Below are 14,652 nucleotides of genomic sequence, written 5' to 3' on the forward strand. Positions count from 1 at the left end.
CTCCAATCAGCAGCTGTTGGAAGTAAACTTTCCTCAGGCTCACATGCTGTGGAGGAGGGGGAGGAGTCTAGCTGCTCCGTTTGCCTGGGCATGGAGCCAGGGCTGGGGCCGGGGGGTGCTCCCTCCTCTGCAGCTTGTCTGGGCATGGAGCCAGGGCTGGGGCCGGGGGATGCTCCCTCCTCGGCAGCCTGCTTGGGCATGGAGCCAGGGCTGGGACCGGTAGGTGCCCCCTCCTCTGCAGCTTGTCTGGGCATGGAGCCAGGACTGGGGCCGGGAGGCATACATTCCTCCGTGTTCGGGAGCAGATAAGAAGGCCCCGGCTGCTGTGAGAGCGGACAAGACACAACAGGAGGCTAGCCCGCATGTGTGGTGGAGCTGAGCTGGGGGGACAGCTCACATGTCTACAGAAAGGATGCTGCCTGCCATAAGTTCGCTATCACTGATCTATGGTGTGAAATAACATTAATAAGTTGCTGGGTTTTTTTTTCTCATGTGGTGGACTATCTATTCTTCTGAGTATATTTTGGGTAGATTACCAAATGAGATAATCCTGCACTGATTGTAAAACGTTTTAATTGTTGAGTAGCTATGTACAGGAGAGATAATTATTTAAGTTTTTAATGTAAAGGGAAATACGTTTTTTTTCCCCAGTTCCTAGATAACTACTTAAAAAATGCTCTGATTTTGTTCATGTGTGGAGACTTTTTATAAGCCCCACAAATCTGCACTGTAGGTCAACACTGGAGCTATTTTATCCTTGTAAACCTTTAATCTGGAGATTAAAGTACCTAGATAATTATAATTGAATGGTTTAAGTAGCATTTTGGAACTTGGTGCTGCTCTTGCAGAGCTTCTTTTGAAATGATTTACCTACTGTAAAAACCACCTCTATGTATAGAAAGAAGTCAATTTGTTAATGGATTCCCCATCCAGGTGCTAATTATATTCAGCACATTTCCCTACCAAACACCATCATTTTAGATTTAGCTCTGCTAATATTCAAGGATATGGAAGCACAACACACACCTAATTTTCACAGCAATCTTCCAGGGCCAACTGAGAAAATCAAAAACGTGTCATCTGCATATAAAAAGATACTAGTGAATTTATTAGAGATCCTTAGCGTTTGGACCACCTGCAGAATCAAGGAATCCTGTCATATGATTGATGTTGAGATTGAAGAGTATCAGAGCCTGACACATTTATGGGCAGGTATGTCAAGAGTTAAAGGGCTATTAAATCAATGCAAACTTTCAAGTAGGCATTTGTATACAGGGACTTAATCAGGTATAGGAATCCAGCTTCCATTTTTAACACAGCTAGTTTCTCCCATAAAGCATCTTTGTTTCCACAGAAGGTGCAACCCCTGAGTAAACTCACCTTTTATTGAACCATTAAGGATAATAAGATCTAAACTAATCACTGAGTGAGCCAAACAGAAAGCAGTGACATTATAGCCCTTATCTCTTGGATGCTGGCCCTAGGGAAGATTATCTCCTTCATTGGAGGAGGAACCTGATTAAAGTGTTCAAACAGAGAGCCATCATTGGCTCATATTCCCCGGGGTTGCTGATCTTGTCATTTTGGTTTCTAAAATGAGATATGCCAGCAACTAAACTCCCTTGAAACTTGAGTCTGCTTGTCAGCATTTGTTTCCTTATTTACCAATTGACATGTTTCCTGGAGTGAACTCTGCCTTGAATTTAAACTTAAAAGTTCAGAGATTCTGAGGCAGAAAATGTCAATACTTTCCACTGAAGAATATTCTGGAGAACCCAAACACCATGGAAGATGATGAGTGCTATTTAGTTATTGACATGGCGATACCAATATTCTGATAATAGAGATGGGAGAGGCCCATATACTACAAGCCAATAAATTAGCTTCTCCCACGTGTATTTCTCTGTTCCGGAGCTGAGACTGTGGGGTTGTTTTTTTAAAAACCAAGTTTAACATACATGAGAACAAATAATCCTTCCTAGGTCTGCAGAAAGCTGAAGCAGAACACTGAAGCATGTTTTTTTTCCCCCAGGCTTACATAGATATCTGCAAATAAATAAATAAAATTCAGCCTCCTTTGATGAATAGCAGAGACCTACTGCAGTCACACGAGGTGCAAAACAATTTTTCCAAATTATTTTTGAAACCTGTACAGAGCTAAAACCACTATCAAGAATAGGCCAAATATACATCGAAACCTAAACTATTAACGTCTCATGTGAAGTAGATGAGCAATTCTCAATTAAATTTTCTCCCCCACCCCCTTCCTAAATTATGCTGCTGAAATAAAAAAAAAAGGCTCAGGAATGGGAGAAACATGAATAGATTTCTACCCGAAAGATTCATGAGGAAGATACAGTTTGTAGCACTATCTGCTTCATATTGTAGTATGTGAGGGACATAAAAATAAGTTTGTGGTTATTTCAGATATGTTGACTCCTCTACATTGCCAATGTGAAAGAAACTAGGGAAAGTGTTATTTTATTTATTAGATTTCTTATCCTAGCTTGCCCGCTAAAATAGTACTATTTTACGTCACCAGAAATACATAAACTTTTATAGTATGAACTTTTTAAAAGACTTATACAAACAAACCCAACACCTGCAATTTCACAAGTACTCATAACGTTCAAATAATAACAATTTTGTACAGTATTAAGGTAGCTGATGATTAACTGATATCTTGCTAATTAAATCAATTTCTTTTTACCATTCCCAAAACCAAGGGTTCCACTCCGTGTTGATTAGAGTGCAGTACTGCAGGCCAGGGATGAAATTCAGCAGGTTTTGACAGGTTCTGGAGAACTGGTAGCGGAAATTTTGAGTAGTTCAGAGAACTGGCAAATACCACCTTTGGCTGGTCCCAGAGTGAGGTGGGAATGGAGATTTTGCAATATCCTTCCCCCAGGAGTTGGGAAGGAATGGACATTTTGCAGAAGCCTTCCCCTGCCATGCCCACCAAGCCACGTCCACAAAGCCACACCATGCCCACCAAGCCATGCCCACAGAACCGGTAGAAAAAAAAATTGAATTTCACCACTGTTACTTCAGCTGACCGCCAGCTGACTGCAGTTCAGCAGTTCGATTCTTACCGGCTCAAGGTTGACTCAGCCTTTCATCCTTCTGAGGTCGGTAAAATGAGGACTCAGATTGTTAGGGACAGTATGCTGATTCTGTAAACCGCTTAGAGAGGGCTGTAAAGCACTGTGAAGCAGTACATAAGTCTAAGTGCTTTTGCTGTTGTTACTCTCATTAGAATGTTTTGATCATTTAACTTTTACCACACATATGAAACCACTGAATGCAGAGATTCCTGATTGCAGAAATCCCTTTTAACACTTGCTTTTTTATAACTGCCTAGCCTTTTATGCTTTTCAGATATGTTTATTAGAATAAGCCCTTTTGTGACGTTTTATTTAATTTTGCTTTTGAATTTTTCCTCATAAGGCAAAGTTATAACCATAAACAATTGCCTAAAATCTTTATTGATCTCTTTCAGATTTGTCCCTTTTTCAGGTTTGCCCTTTATTTATTTATTTTTCCTATGATAACTGCAGCTATAAGCATATTTCTTCATGCTGCAAAATTCCTCTGGACCAGTGGTGAAATCCAAAAATTTTTTACTACCTGTTCTGTGGGCGTGGCTTGATGGGTGTGGTGTGGTATGGCTTGGTGGGTATGGCAGGGGAAGGATACTGCAAAATCCCCATTCCCTCCCCACTCCTGGGAGAAGGATATTGCAAAATGTCCATTCCCACCCCACTCTGGGGCCAGCCAGAGGTGGTATTTGCCAGTTCTCCGAACTACTCAAAATTTCCGCTACCAGTTCTCCAGAACCTGTCAGAACCTGCTGGATTTCACTTCTGCTCTGGACACTTAAGTATGGAAAGTGTTTCTTTCCAATAGTGTAATATCATCAATTTCTGATATCATTGGCCTGGACAAAAAAAATCAAGTATTTATATCTGAAAAGATTATTGCATTTGTTTTTAATAAATCTAAAGGTAGATTTCTATACCTTCCTAAGAATCTTCTACTTCCCTCTTTAAATATGTTTTTTTTCCTTTATTTTTTCTTTTTTTCTTTTTTTTATGAAAACCTGGCATGACAGATTCAGGAAGAAAAACAAGGAAGATTCCTGTAATTTAATGAGAATGAAAGCGTATTCTGTTCATGCTGGAATTCCAGAGCATTTTACCATTTACTTTAGCAATTTACTGATTTGTGTGGAGTCTTACACCCACAAAACATATTGCTTTCTTTCTATGAAATATTACAATTGCTCTTTGCCCCGGTGAGATCTAATATTTTTTTTTTCTTTTGCACAACCAAAATTTGCAGGCAATTTTATTTCATCTGATTTATGGCCAACGCAAACCCTGTGAGAATTTCTTGCTTTGGCACCAGTGTCAGGAACGGAAAACTATATCCTTCTGCTTTTTTGCTATAAATAACATACTAAATCAATATTGGACAAATGCTAATTTGTGGTCCTGATTCAGCATTCCGTTGCAAGGCATAGATTTTAACAGGACTTCATTGACTTCAATGAAATTATTACACCCATATAAAAAAAATAGGTTCGGTGATATTAAAAGTTGGGTCTCTTGTGGCAAGTGAGGAATTTGCCATCCTAGATACTTTTAACTTTGTTCAATAACTTTACCCCCCTCCTTTCAGAGCCTTAATGAGTCAGCCAAGCTAATGAAGTGTGACATACTATTAAGCAAGTTGGCTGACAACAATTAATTCCTAGGGGCACATTCTTCATTGATTGATTATATTTATCATCTTCTTGTAGTCTTAAAAATACTGGCTTCTTAGGGGGAATACCAAATTGTGAATCTTTGTAAACTTTAATTAGCACAAAATTAGCAGTAGCCATAGGTTTGCTTAAACAATCAGACAACTTGCACTGCATCAATGATCAGCAAAATGTGGTGAGTGACCTTATTAAAAACTTAACCACCAGTTATCAACATCCTATTAATGGGTGGGCATTATCCGCCATTTTTTTTTTAAAAAAATCTGTTTGTCATAAAAATTTGGGATGTTGCAATTGTTACTTTTATACCAGCCTCCTGCTGCATAGCAATCTTCCTGCCTAAGCTGCTTAACTCTATTTTTGGGTTGGCACTTGGCAGAGTTCCCCAGACTTGTGTTTTGGGGAGATTTCAATCCTCCCTCTCTGGTAGTGGGGACCAAGGTGGCTTGGGAGTTCCTGGCTACCACAAAAGCCAAGGGCCTATCCAAGGTCATCTAGAGCCTGACACAGGACAGAAGTCACACACCTAATCTGGCTTCCTGTGACTTCAGTGGCAATGTGATCTGGAAACGGGAAGCTTTCAGTGTTCCCTTTGTCATGATCGGATCATGTCCTGATTACCGTACTACCTGTATTGACATAAACACACACACAAAAGGGTGATGGCATTTGGGAAGTACTGTATTGGAAGGAAAAAATCTGGTGCAATCACAGTTAAAGTTACCGGAAAAAATCCATTATATGTTCCTCAGAAACAGAAGGAGGCTGATTGGTGAGGTGATCAATATATTTAGCATTTGGAAGGCATGTTGTGGCTGCTTTCACAAAATGGCTATCGTGATAGTTTTAGCCAGCCACAAAGCATCCATTTATCAGAAAGCAATTGCTGTGAGACCTATGTGAAGCCCAAGGCACTTTTGAAACTAAACATGATGCAAGAGACAGATTAAGTTATAACAAAATCTGCCTTACAGTTCCACAAATGTTTTCCTTCCTTAAGAGGCATCTATTGTTCTGCCTGAGTCTCAGAGGCATGAGGAATTATGCTGCATTCCTCTAGATCAGGGGTGTCAAACTTCGTGATGTCATGGCAGTGTCACGTGACATATGGGGACCTTTTTTTCCCCTTCACTAAACGGGGCGGGAACAGGGCAGCACGTGACTCATCCGGCCCGTGGGCTATGAGTTTGACACCCTTGCTCTAGACAATATATTAAATGTGGGGTCAGACTGAGGAGGCAGGACGCAGCATGGTACATTAAAATAGTTTATTTCTGCAGTTTAAAAAGCAAGTGGCAGATGCGCCAGAAGCTCCTTTTAAACCCCGGGGCTGTCCAGTCTTTCAGCCACTCATGTCAGTCCATTCTCCCGCCTTGGAGCCTGGACCAATGAGGGGGAAGTTGTACGTCCTGACTTCTCCCTCATTAATATTCAACACAATAGTTATTGACTTTACTTATTACCAGCTGCTGGTATCATGGTTTTCTTTCCTGGCTTCTGGGTTCTCTGGCTACCCGACTTCTCAGTCTGAGCAAAGACAGAAATTCCATCCTGATGCTATTGTATTTGATTAAAGTTTTGAAATAATAATAATAATAATAATAATAATAATAATAATAATAATAATAATAATAATAATAATAATAATAATAATAATAATAATAATAATAATATTTTAATTTGTATACCGCCCTTCTCCCGAAGGACTCAGGGCGGTGAACAGGCAGATAAAATATGCATACACACAATAATTAAAAACATCCCTTAAAAAACTAATTTAAATGCCCAAAATATTAAAAAACGTACTTCCCCGTAAAATCACAGAATGTTAAAAACCCATCCAATAAAAATAAGAATCAGGCTAGTCCAGCCATACGGAATAAATAAGTTTTAAGTTCATGAAAGGTCCTAAGGTCAAGTAATTGTCAAGTCCGAGGGGAAGTTCGTTCCACAGGGTGGAGCCCCACAGAGAAGGCCCTCCCCTGGGGCCGCCAGTCGACACTGTTTGGCTGACGGCACCCTGAGGAGTCCTCTCTGTGGGAACGCATCGGACGATGGGAGATAGAAGCCGGCAGTAGACGGTCCCGTAGATAGCCCGGTCCTAAGCCATGGGCGCTTTAAAGGTGGTAACCAATACCTTGAAGCGCACCGGAAAACAACAGGTAGCCAGTGCAGTCTGCGCAGGATAGGTGTTATATGGGAGCTCCAGACGCCCTCAATAACCAGCGCAGCGTTCTGAACTAGCTGAAGTCTCCGGGTGCTCTTCAAGGGGAGCCCCATGTAGAGAGCATTGCAGTAGTCCAGGCGAGAGGTAACGAGAGCATGAGTGACTGTGCATAAGGCATCCCGGTCCAGGAAGGGACGCAACTGGCGGATCAGGCGAACCTGGTAAAATGCTCTCCTGGAGACGGTCGCCAAATGGTCTTCAAAGGACAACCGACCATCCAGGAGCACGCCCAAGTTGCGTACCTTCTCCATCGGGGCCAATGATTCACCCCCGACAGACAGCCGCATCTGCAGCTGACTGTACCGAGGTGCCGGTATCCACAGCCACTCTGGAGGGATTAAGTTTGAGCCTGTTCCTCCCCATCCAGACCCGTACGGCCTCCAGACACCGGGACAGCACTTCGACAGCTTCACTGGGGTGGCCCGGGGTGGAAAAGTACAGCTGGGTATCATCAGCGTACAGTTGGTATCTCACCCCAAAGCCACTGATGATCTCACCCAGCGGCTTCATATAGATGTTGAACAGGAGGGGTGAGAGAATCGACCCCTGTGGCACCCCACACATGAGGCACCTTGGAGTCGATCTGTGCTCCCCTGTCAACACCGTCTGCGTCCGATCAGAGAGGTAGGAGGAGAACCACCGATAAACGGTGCCTCCCACTCCCAACCCCTCCAACCGGCGCAGCAGGATACCATGGTCGATGGTATCAAAAGCCGCTGAGAGGTCTAATAGGACCAGGGCAGAGGAATAACCCCTATCCCTGGCCCTCCAGAGATCATCCACCAGTGCGACCAAAGCTGTCTCCGTACTGTATCCGGGCCGGAAGCCGGACTAGAACGGGTCTAGATAGACAGCTTCATCCAGGTACTGGGGTAGCTGACATGCCACCACACTCTCAACAACCTTCGCCGTGAAGCGAAGATTGGAGACTGGCCGGTAGTTCCCTAAAACAGCTGGGTCCAGGGAAGGCTTCTTGAGGAGGGGCCTCACCACTGCCTCTTTCAAGGCCGCGGGAAAGACCCCCTCCCGCAAAGAAGCATTTGTAATCCCCTGGAGCCAGCCTCGCGTCACCTCCTGAGTAGCCAGTACTAACCAGGAGGGACACGGATCCAGTAAACATGTGGTGGCGTTCAGCCTACCCAGCAACCTGTCCATGTCCTCGGAGTCACAGGATCAAAGTCATCCCAAACCACCTCAACAAGACGGGCCTCAGAACCCTCGCCTGGATCTACCCAATTTTGATCCAATCCGTCCAAGCTGAACGATTTTGTCGTATAGATAACCGTTAAACTCCTCGGCACGCCTTGTAGGGGTCCTCCGCCTCCTGTTGAAGGAGAGCGGGTCACCCAAACAGGGCGGCCGGGCGGTTATCTGCCGACGCAATGAGGAGGAAGCGTGGGAACGCCGCAACCCTCATTGCCACTAGGTAGGTCCTACTATAGGACCTAACTAGTGTCCGGTCAGCCTCAGAGCGGCTGGATCTCCAGGCACTCTCTAGGCGTCTTCTCCGGCGCTTCATCTCCCTCAGCTCCTCGGAGAACCAAGGAGCTGGTTGAGACCGACGCCGGGTCAGAGGCCGCGAAGGCACGACACGGTCCAAAGCTCCAGCCGCGGCCCGTTCCCAGGCCGCAACTAGCTCTTCAGTCGAGTCGTGGGCCAGGTGCTCGGGGAACGGCCCAAGCTCCGTCAGGAACCTCTCCGGGTCCATCAGGCGCCTGGGATGGAACCAGCGCATTGGTTCCGTCTCCCTGCGGTGGTGGGTAGCGGTCAGAAAGTCTAGACGAAGGAGAAAATGATCTGACCATGACAAAGGTTCAACAACTAAATCATTTAAAACCAGATCATTAGACCACTGGCCAGAAATGCCAGGGAAGCTGCAGAGTGCTGGAGATATAATTACACCAGCAAACATAGAACCTTCACACACATCCCTCAGATATCTTGCCACTGAACAAATGTAAGAACACCACTGAGAATTATGAGGAGTGGGGAGTTGAGAGCAAATTCTCCATCAAATTGAATGGAGAAATGGTGGGCTGGTTGGTTAGTCTGTCCGTTGATTGGTGTTTGGTGGATCGAGTATGTGCCATCAAGCCATTTTCAACTTCTAGTGACCACGTAGAAAGATTTTTCTGCATAATGATCTATCCCTAACATGTTCTTCCATGTCCTCCAGTGGTGTATTTATCACCACTTTTAACTTAAGTCCATCTATGTTGCTATTGGTTGCCCTCTTCTTTTTATCTTGTACCTGGCTAGGTGGCTCAGTGGCTAAGACGCTGAGCTTGTCGATCAGAAAGGTCGGCAGTTCGGTGGTTCAAATCCCTACTATGGTCTCCTGCGTGAGCAGGGGTTTGGACTAGATGACCTCCAAGGTCCCTTCCAACTCTGTTACTGTTATCTCCACCTTTTCCAGCATTAGAGCTTTTTCCAGAGAGCTGGAAGACTTCACATAATATGTCTGAAATAAGATAATGTGAGCCTAGTAAGAACTTTGTGTTCATTTGTTTGATGACCCGTTGGTTTGCTTTCTTGAGGAAAAATAATAAAGAGAGTTTTTTCCATATGATATCAGATAAGGAAAGAAACCACAAAAATCCACTAAAGGCAGCATCCCCCATCATTTTGGTGTTCAGAGCCCCAATGTGGCCCACGCCATCTTAAGAGACCCTAAGAAACATCCCTCCCATTCTTTTTTACAGTGGTGAAATCCAATTTTTTTTACTGTGGGCATGGCTTGGTGGGCGTGGCAGGGTAAGGATACTGCAAAATCCCCATTCACACCCCACTCCAGGAGAAGGATACTTGAGTGGCTCAGGCTGCTAAGACAGTCTGTTATTAACAGCAGCTACTTGCAATTACTGCAGGTTCAAGCCCCACCAGGCCCAAGGTTGACTCAACCTTCCATCCTTTATAAGGTAGGTAAAATGAGGACCCAGATTGTTGGGGGCAATAAAGTTGACTTTGTATATAATATACAAATGAATGAAGACTATTGCTTGACATAGTGTAAGCCGCCCTGAGTCTTCGGAGAAGGGCGGGATATAAATGCAAATTTAAAAAAAAATTCTCCATTCCCTCCCCACTCCTGGGGAAAGGATATTGCAAAATCTCCATGCCCACCCCACTCTGAGGCCAGCCAGAGGTGGTATTTGCTGGTTCTCCAAACTACTCAAAATTTACACTGCCAGTTCTCTGAACTGCTCAAAATTTCCGCTACTGGTTCTCTAGAACCTGTCAGAACCTGCTGGATTTTACCCCTGCTTTTTTCCCTCCCTGCATATATCTCTCTCTGTCAAACATACACAAACACACGCTTTTTCTTATTTTCCAAAACTTCAGGTTTATTTCATCCTAGCTGGCTCATAATTTACTCATGCTAATTTCAGTAAAGAAAGAACTCTGACACCATTTAAAAATCTTTTCTTAAAAGAATAAGAGCAAATAAAACCACACTTCTTATTTGCCTGAATGCCCCCTGAATATGTTATATCTTTCGAAGAAGCCAAGCTTCTTCTCATCCTGTGAAATGAATTCAGGTATAATCCAGAGACACATTTGTTTAGGATTAAGTCTGGTGGGCTAAATGAGATAAACTTCTATATTGATATACATAAGCTTGTGTTATCATGTTGTGACATATATCCAGAAGTCCATATACACACACGATTGGTAACTTTTCTCTGAGAACAGAGAAGTACCTGTTACAATGACTGAAGATCAAAAGTAACAAATGTTTCTCCACAGATAGCCCAGTGGTGGGTGTCTACCGATTCGCCCTAGTTCGGGCGAACCGCTAGCAGCGGCAGCAGGAGGCTCCACCCACCCGTCCAAACGTCATTACGGATGCTCTGCGCGCACTCACAATTCCGAACAGTAGTGAAGGTAAGTGAATATCACTACTGATTTAGCCCCTGTATTCAACTCTATAAAGTTGACGCACACACCCTGTGCTCAGAAGTACTTTTTGCAATTGACTCCAAAGCTCTCCACATCTCTACATCTCACTACACTTTCCATTAACACTGCAACTTTCGGCACCCATCGCAACAACACCACATTCAAGGGGAAATCTGGATAAAAAGAAACAAGCTATTTTTAACTGTGGTTTTTGTACTGCTGTCTCTCCAGTCACCATCTGCATTAAATAACTGAGAATATCGCTGTTAGATGAAGACCACCACAAGTTTTCATCTAACAGCTGTGGACCTGTGGAGGGGAGAAAAGGCAAACGCAGAGAACTAGCACAAAAATCCAATCCCTGTTTTCCTTCTTGCCTCCTTTAAATTAATGCGGCCATTATTAGACTTCTGTCTCATAAATATTACTCTGTATTCGTTAATTAACTGATTGATAGATGTGACATTGCTACAGGGCGCCCACGCCTCAGTCACTTGAGTGTCAATTTGGATCAGGAACTAAAGGAGCTCTCAACCAGCATGAGAGATGAAAAAAATCAGCAATGGTCCCACTTTTCATTCAGATTAATCTATTGCCCCCCCTCCCTCCACAAAGAGATCTTTGGTAGCAATTGTGCCCCAACTTGGACTGCTATTGTTTGCCAATGACTAGAGACACAAAAGGGACATGGTGGCTCAGTGGCTAAGACGCTGAGCTTGTCAACCGAAAAGTCGGCAGTTCAGCGGTTCGAATCCCTAGTGCCGTGTAACGGGGTGAGCTCCCGTTACTTGTCCCAGCTTCTGCCAACCTAGCAGTTTGAAAGCCCATAAAAAATGCAAGTAGAAAAATAGGGACCACCTTTGGTGGGAAGGTAACAGCGTTCCGTGTGCCTTCGGCAGTTTAATCATGCCGGCCACATGACCACGGAGACGTCTTCACACAGCGCTGGCTCTTCGGCTTTGAAACAGAGATGAGCACTGCCCCCTAGAGTCAGGAATGACTAGCACATATGTGCGAGGGGAACCTTTACCTTTACCTTTTAGAGATACTTGATAAAGAACACTCTGATTCTTTCTTTTCTCCCATAAGCTGCATTTTCTGCAGATGGCTTAATAGCAAGAGGAGAGGGCCATTTCATAATTTGTTGTTCAGCTAACATGGGAAGGGCCCAGAAAAATACCTCCTACTCTTTAATTGTCATTCATGTCATAGGTGATAGTGGTTCGGTGGCCTAGAAATGGAGTTGTTGCCTCACAATCAGGAGGCTGTGAGTTCAATCCTAGGTAGCAACAGATATTTCTCTCTCTGGGCACAATGAGTATATATCTGCTGCAAACTCTGCATTGGCAACAGGAAGAGCATCTGAGTAAACACTCAGCTCCATTCAGTTTTCCCGACTCCACATTGGTGCAAGGGATTAAAAGACAAAAAGAAAATTCATGTCATAGGTGACAAACTGGAGAAGTCAGGTTTTATGCAATTTCCAAAGAAATCCTACCATTTCAAAATCTATAGAATGGCCACATGTGGTTGAACAAAAAACAGAATAAACTACAGCATAGAACTGTGATGTAGAACAGGGTTCCATACTTTTAAACAAATATCATTTCATCATTTGGTGAGCCTTTGTTCATCTTGCTTTCCCTCTTAGTCTACAGCTAGTCCTCAACTTACAAACATTTGTTCAACAATGTTTCAAAGTTACAAGTGACTTTGGACATGTAATCACATTTATGATTGTGTCTCATCCATCCTGCATGTCACCTGATCCCAATTGGATGCTTTCTAAACCGCTCATATTCATGACCAGATGAACCATCCTACAGTTATGTGATCATGATTTGCGATCTTTTTTGCAGATTTCTAGCAAAAAACCAAAACAAAACCCAACCAACTTTCCCATTAGGAAAGCTGGATTTGCTTAACAACCATGTGATTCACTTAATGGCTGCACGTCTTACTTAACCATCACTGTGAGTCATTGTGGCAACCACTGTCGTAAAATCAGGTCTGATTGCAATAACTTACAATGGGTCCAAATTTTGGTTAGGACTGCTTGTTAATCTAGTCTACTTTTCCATTGAAAAAGTGATCATGCGTGACTCACAACTTTTCAGAATAGGGAAAGAAGAAGATACCTTGTCTGGATTTCAAATATTTGATTTTTTTTTTCAAAAAGTGAGCATTTTGCTATTAACAATAATTCCAACTGGAGCATAAAAAGAACATTAAAATACATCATTGGAATCCTTTACTTGGGCAACTAGTATTTGGCCCCAAATTACTTTTTAAAACAATCTGTCTATATTAAAATCACTACAGAAGCACTTGGTGTGAAATCACATTTTTCTATTTCTGCGTTTAGAGTGAAAGTCATTTTCATCAACTTTTAACATAGATCAGCCTAGCTGTTCATAGCATACCTCAAATTAGTGCCACCTCTCAAAAATCTAGTATGAAATGGTTCTCTGCTGTACGATAGAGGCTTTTCATTCCATAAAAAAAAATTAATTGCTTCTTGATCGTAGCTGTGTTCATCTTAAGAACTGGAGTAGATTCAAGTTTCCTTTCGTAGAAGAATAGCAAAAAGCCATTTGGTTATATATGAATATATTCGATTCCAAACGTATGTTCTGGGTAGACTTCCCAGTTCCAGTCAGGAAAAAATATGTGCGACTTTACATTTTTAATCATTTTTCCATTTTCTTATGTCTCCCTTCAAAATTATGCAATATAATACAACAGTGGGATCTTAATATAATCTATGTTCTAAATTGTTCATTATTCACACCTGAGCTTTTTGCAGCCCTAAAGAGCAACAAGGAGGAGACAAATGTAAAAAAAAAAAAAAGTGAAGGAAGGAATTGGAAAAATCACTGTTTACATGTAAGGGAATAAAGAAAGTTTGATGCTAGTCCTGCAATGTGTGAAAGAAACAACATCAGTGTCCAATAAAGCTCCTTCAGGTTAGGATACACAGATTGAAATGAATGATCTCTTGCTTGCTCAGAGTTCCCGGGGTTCAGGTGTAAAATGCACTTACCTTCACTACCAGATCAAAAATGTGAGCGTGCGCGCACCTCTTCTGAGCATGCGCAGAGACTTCTGTGCATGCACAGAGAGTCAAAAATGGGCCGTGATGACGTCCTGGCAGTTGGGTGGAGCCTCCCGTTACGAGCCGGATAGATCTGGCCAGATTTCACTGCTGCCAGGGTCCCTTCAGATCACTTCTGAGGCTACAATTGGATGGTATTGCAATGGCCAACTGTTGTGATATAAGGGCAGCTTTTTCTTTCTTGTTGTATTTTTCAATATGCTTTGAGGGTTTCTGAAAAGGAATCCACCCACAAAGCCTTTTTTTGACATCCAAAACCTGGATCAAGACACTTACAAGGTAGAATATTTTAGATTTTGGATCTGAGAGCCAAATAATAAGCAAATTGTCAAAAATCAGCAGAATCTTAACTTCAGATCAAATGGCAAATGAGCGTTTTTCTTAAAGTGACCAGATTTCAGTGATGGCAAAGCGGGACACCATTGATGGGGGGGGAGGCCTGCGCATGCGCACTGAGTCTCGCCATCTGGTTGAAGGAGGAGGAGCGGCTGCTGCTTCTCGGCTCTTCCAGGCAGGCTTGGCTCTCCTCGGCTCTCCTCTCGGCTCTTCCAGGCAGTGGGCGATCTCGCGCCCCCTTCTCCGCCACTCCCCCTCCTCCGCCTCCTCCTCCTCCTCTTGCGTTGCCGCCTCCCATTTTCAGAATGG

The sequence above is a fragment of the Ahaetulla prasina genome, chromosome 3 (genome assembly GCF_028640845.1).
Source record: "Ahaetulla prasina isolate Xishuangbanna chromosome 3, ASM2864084v1, whole genome shotgun sequence".
Classification (NCBI taxonomy): domain Eukaryota; kingdom Metazoa; phylum Chordata; class Lepidosauria; order Squamata; family Colubridae; genus Ahaetulla; species Ahaetulla prasina.